Source organism: Lycium barbarum, chromosome 10, assembly GCF_019175385.1.
Source record: "Lycium barbarum isolate Lr01 chromosome 10, ASM1917538v2, whole genome shotgun sequence".
NCBI lineage: Eukaryota > Viridiplantae > Streptophyta > Magnoliopsida > Solanales > Solanaceae > Lycium > Lycium barbarum.
Window position 1 is genome coordinate 109,003,120 of NC_083346.1, and position 6,495 is coordinate 109,009,614.

Here is a 6,495-nt window from a genome sequence, read left to right on the forward strand (position 1 = left end):
GTTTCATCTCATTTCCGATCCTTTGTCAACAAATCCTATAAAACTCATAAATAACATAAGAAAAAATGTAACAACACTTAAAAACACACATCATTTCTAGTTACAAAGGCATAAAATGTGCCGAAATTTACGGCACATCAGTCATGATTGATGAATAGTGACGTTTTGAGAAATAGTTTGAATTGAATAATGATTGTTGTTGTGTTGTGATGCGATTGTATTATAAATGATGTTAAGATCATGAAAATGGGCATTTTACATGAATGAACGAAGTCGGGTAACATGACCATGAATATGGGCGAATTAGGAGCGAATTGAGAAATCCAGATAATGTGGTTAATGTGAATGATTAATAGCCATTGTTATGATATTGTGAATGTATTATTAACGTTTGGGAGTTGAATTACGATATGGACGAATGTCGTGTAAATAAAGGAGATGCTGTCTGATTTTCTCTAGCTTTAGGCATGTGTGCTAGTTATCGATTCTAATGATAGTATGACCTTAATGAAGGTAGAGACGTGAGCATCGAAGGAGTACGAGCAAGTGTAGAATAGTTCAACGAAAAGGTATGTAAGGCTAACCCTTCTTTCATAAGGCATGGTTCTTTGGCCAAATGTCTAAATTTTCTATAAGACTATGATTTCTTCAAATGATTTGATCTTCCGAGCTAGCAAGCTCACGATCCTCGATACACTATGATTGTACTAGATCCCTCGTATGACGCGTACGCCTAGAAAGATAGACGTGACGAATGACAATAATAGTGATAATGATAGTAATGATGATGAGAATAATAGGATGCTAAAGGTGCCTACGGGCTATTGTATGTACGTGTGCCTATGAAGGGCTATAATAAGACCCCGAGCTTATGATGCCGGGTAGAATACATGTATATGAATATGTATAGAGTATGTATATGATTATGAAACGCGCGCGCACTTCTGCAGAAGGTACGGATAACCCTGATGTCTTGGTAGGGCCAGGTATGTATGACCTTGAGCCTTGGTTGGCCAAGTATGTATGAAACACTGAACCCTCGCGGTCGGGCATGCTATATTTTTATATGTATATATATATATATAATATGTATATGACATCATTAAGAGTACGAATATGCTATGTATATGGGTTGTAGATGATATGGATATGAATAAGGATAAGGCTATGGAAATGAATACGGGTATTGATGTATGTACACCGATACGCACTAGAAATGGAAAGTTCCCATGTAAGGTAGGTAAGTACCTATGACGATGATATTACTGTTCCCCATCCTGTGCTAAATCTCATGATTGTTCATTATGCTTCTATATCGATATTGATCATGCTTTACATACTCAGTACATTCTTCGTACTGACGTCCTTTTGTTTGTGGACGCTGCGTCATGCCCGCAGGTGCACAGGGAGATAGACTTGATCCTTAGCTACTTTCTCAAAGATTACATAGCTGAGCTCCATTTCATTCGGAGCCGTAGCTTTTGGGTACTTATTCTTTTGTGTACATAATTATGGGCATAGCGGGGTCCTGTCCCGCTCATGTGATTTGTTATACTCTTATTAGAGGCTCGTAGACATGTGTATGTGATTAGATGTGTTTGGCCTTGTCGGCCTATATTTTGTATATTATTTTGTTGGCCTCGTCGGCCCAGGTACATTGTTATGGCATAGATGCTTATGATGATATAAGAAATGTTGTCGTCTAATGGGACTAGTATGATGGATGACTAGGATGCATGATTTTATTTATGGCTCACCTAGATGTTATGTGAAAGTATGTCGAGGGGGTGCTCGGGGGGACAGCACCAGGTGCTCGTCACGGCCCCCTAGTCGGGTCGTGACAAAAGTGGTATCAGAGCAGTTCAGTCCTAGGGTGTGTCTACGAGCCGTGTCTAATAGAGTCTTGGTTACGGGTGTGTTGCGCGCCACACTTATAAATAAGAAGTTGCAGACATTGTAGGAATAAATGACCTTCCTTCATAAGAATTGTGCGATAGAGCTATGATGTAAGAAATTCTTGTTCCTTAATCGTGTGTTGTGTATTTCAGATATGCTTATAAAGAGAAAGGCTACAGCAGCCCAAAAGGGCAAGACGGTGGCAGAAAAGCGGGTTGAAAAAGCACCGCCACCGGTAGTAGAGGAAAGTGAGTCCCAGAATGCGGCTCAATCTCAGTCCTCCCAGACAGTGCCTATTACTGAGGAGCGTGAGGGAGCCTCAGCCCCTGCTCTAGCACCTCCAGCTCCTCCACCGGATGGCTCAGGCCAAGATGTGAAAGTGGCCATACATTTGCTTACTCAGTTGGTTGCGGCCCAGACTCAGAGGCAAAGTTCAGGGCAAGGTGATAGGGTTGTTAGTGCAAGAGCCAGTGACTTCATTACTTTGAACCCTCCGGAATTCTTTGGATCAAAGCCGGAGGAGGACCCTCAGGATTTTATTGATGGTATGTTAAGGACGCTTCGATTGATACACGCTTCAGACACCGAGTCGGTGGAGCTAGCGTCGTATAGATTGAGAGATGTCTCGATCCAGTGGTATACGGTTTGGATGGCTTCACGGGGAGCCAATGCACCTCCCCCGGTATGGCAAGAGTTCGTTGATACTTTTCTCCGACACTATATGCCTCCTGAAGTTCGGCGAGCTAGAGCCGATAAGTTCTTAAATTTGAGGCAAGGTAGCATGAGTGCTCTAGAGTATAGTCTCCGCTTTAAATCCTTGGCTAGGTATGCTTCAGCCATGGTAGCGGATATGGGTGCCCGGGTACACCGATTTGTGAAAGGCCTAGGGCCGCATTTGATGGATAGATGCTTGACTGCGTCCCTTCAGGACGGTATGGATATTGCACGCATTCAGGCCCACGCTCAGAACTTAGAAAAAAGTTTGCAACAGCAAAGAAGAAGTGAACGTGAGCAAGATAGGGGACATAGCAAGAGGGCCAGATCCTCAGGTCCGATGAGTGAGTTTAGAGATGGGCACAGGCAGCAGTTTCCCAGACATGCAGGCTATTCTATGACCAGTGCACCTCCGCAGTTTTCAGGCCAGAAATTTGATAGATCAACTCGTGCAGGGCCGAGTCAAAGTTACTCGGGGTCGCAGTTTAAGGATGATTCGGGTCAGGCAAGGCCACCAGCACCATGATGTTCCCAGTGTGGGAAGTTGCATTGGGGCCAATGCCGGATGGGTTCAGATGTTTGCTATTCATGTGGTCGACCAGGCCATATCATGCGTGACTGCCCCTCAGTACATGGTAGAGGTAGGACCCAGCCTGCAGGTCTATAGCCGGATCTTCATCTTCTATGCGCCCTATGGGGCCAAACTCACAGGCGCCAGTCGGCCATGGTAGAGGCAGAGGGAGAGTTCCCAGTTCTAGCGGTCCCCAGCACCATATTTATGCTTTGGCTGGACGCCAAGATCTTGAGTCTTCTCCTGACGTGGTCACAGGTATACTATCGATATTCTCTCATGATGTATATGCTTTGATTGATCCGGGCTCCACATTGTCCTATGTTACTCCATATATTGCGGGTCGATTTAAAGTCGAGCCGGAGTCGATCAAACCCTTTGAGGTGTCTACACCCGTGGGTGAATCGGCAATAGCTAGCCGAGTATATAGAGATTGTGTAGTTGTGATATGTGACCACTGTACTATAGTTGACTTGCATGAACTAAAGATGGTAGATTTTGATGTCATTATGGGCATGGACTGGTTGGCTTCTTGTTATGCCAACATTGATTGTAGAATGAAAATGGTTCGTTTCCAATTTCCGGGAGAACCAGTTTTAGAATGGAAAGGGAATACGGCATCACCAAAAGGTAGGTTTATTTCCTATCTAAAGGCAAGGAAAATGATCACGAATGGGTGCATTTATCACTTAGTGCGAGTTCAAGATGTAGAAGTTGAGTCGTCCACTCTTCAATCAGTCCCTGTAGTAAACGAATTTCCAAATGTGTTCCCGGAAGAGCTTCCAGGCCTTCCTCCCGAGCGGGAGATCGACTTTGCTATTGATGTGCTGCCAGACACTAAGCCTATATCTATCCCTCCTTATAGAATAGCACCTGCAGAATTGAAAGAGTTGAAGGAGCAATTGAAAGACTTGCTTGAGAAAGGATTCATTAAGCCTAGTTCGTCCCCGTGGGGAGCGCCCGTATTGTTTGTCCGAAAAAAAGATGGCTTCTTGAGAATGTGCATTGATCATCAGCAATTGAATAAAGTGACGATTAAGAACAAATATCCTCTTCCGAGGATTGGTGACTGATTTTATCAATTGCAAGGCGCCAGATGGTTTTCAAAGATCGATTTGAGGTCCGGGTATCACCAAGTGAGAGTTAGGGAGAAAGATATCCCTAATACAGCCTTCAGAACGAGATATGGCCATTTCGAGTTCCGAGTAATGTCGTTTGGGCTAACTAATGCACCGGCAGTGTTTATGGATTTTATGAACGATGTGTTCAGGCCCTTTCTGGATTTGTTCGTAATTGTATTCAACGATGATATCTTGGTGTATTCTAGATCCGAGGCAGAGCATGCATATCATTTGCATATTGTCCTTGGGGTCCTTCGGACTCGAGAGTTGTTTGCAAAATTCTCCAAGTGTGAGTTTTGGCTGAACTCAGTGGCATTCCTCGGGTATATTGTTGCAGCCGATGGTATTCGAGTGGATAGTCAAAAGATTGAGGCCGTGAAGACTTGGCCAAGGCCCACGACTCCTACAGAGGTTCGTAGCTTTCTGGGCCTAGCAGGGTATTACAGGAGATTTGTTGAAGGTTTCTCTTCTATTTCTGCAGCACTCACAAAGTTGACCCAGAAATCAGCAAAGTTTTAATGGACAGATGGTTGTGAACGTAGCTTCCAAGAGTTGAAAGATAGATTAACTTCTGCCCCAGTCTTGACCCTTCCAGAGGGATTAGAAGGATACGTTATTTACTGCGATGCTTCGGGTATTGGGCTAGGCTGTGTATTGATGCAACATGGCAAGGTGATTGCGTTTGCTTCAAGGCAGTTACGGAAACATGAACAGAATTACCTGACCCATGATTTAGAATTGGCTGCAGTGGTTCATGCATTAAAGATATGGAGACATTACTTATAGGGTGTCCATGTGGATATTTATACAGATCATAAGAGTCTCCAGTATATCTTCAAGCAGAAAGAGTTAAATTTGCGGCAACGACGATGGTTGGAACTGCTAAAGGATTATGATGTTGATATCTTGTACCACCCCGGAAAGGCGAATGTGGTGGTGGATGCTCTTAGTCGCAGATCTATGGGAAGTTTATGTGATGTACGACAAGAAAAGAGAGAAATGACTCGTAAGCTCCAGCAGTTAGCTAGTCTAGGAGTCCGAGTGATGGATTCGGGTAGCCGGGGAACTACCATTCAGAATTCAGCAGTTTCGTCGCTAGTGGCGGAAGTGAAAGCGCAGCAATATGAGAATGCCATACTAGTACAGTACAGAGATACGCTCCCTCAAAAAGAGGAGTCTCCATTTGATATTTTTAGGAGACGGAGTTCTTCTATACCTAGGCAAATTATGTGTTCCCAATGTGGCGGGTCTACGCCACCAAATATTTAGAGAAGCCCATCGTTCCCGTTATTCTGTTCACCCCGGAGCAACGAAAATGCATCATAATCTCAAGTCTATTTATTGGTGGAATGGGATGAAGAAAGATGTAGCAGAATTTGTAGCTCAATGTCCCAACTGTCAACAAGTGAAAATAGAGCACCAAAAGCCGGGTGGATTGTTGCAAGCTATAGAAATCCCAACTTGGAAGTGGGAAGTGATTAACATGGATTTCATTACAGGCTTACCCCGTTCTCGACATAATTACGATTCTATATGGGTGATCGTAGATAGACTCACAAAGTCAGCTCATTTCTTACCCGTCAGAACGACGTATGTGGCAGAAGATTATGCAAAGATATATATTAAAGAGATAGTGAGACTCCATGGTGTTCCAGTATCTATTATCTCCGATAGGGGGACTCAGTTTACAACTAATTTCTGGACGTCGTTCCAAGAGGGTTTAGGGACCCAAGTGAGCCTTAGCACGGCATTTCATCCACAGACTGATGGACAAGCTGAACATACTATTCAGACTCTTGAAGATATGTTACGAGCATGTATGATAGATTTTGGAGGTAGTTGGGATGATCATTTGCCACTCATTAAATTTGCTTACAATAACAGTTATCATTCTAGCATTCAAATGGCACCGTATGAGGCTTTATATGGGCGAAGGTGTAGATCCCCAATTGGGTGGTTCAGGATAGGCGAGACTAAATTGATAGGACCAGACTTGGTCCAGCAAGCCATAGAGAAAGTCAAGCTCATACAAGATCGGTTATTGGCAGCTCAAAGTCGCCAAAAGTCCTATGCGGATAATCGTCGAAGAGACTTAGAGTTCCAAGTGAAAGATTGGGTGTTCTTGAAAGTATCGCGAATGAAGGGTGTTATGAGATTTGGCAAGAAGGGGAAGCTTAGTCCCCGGTATATTGG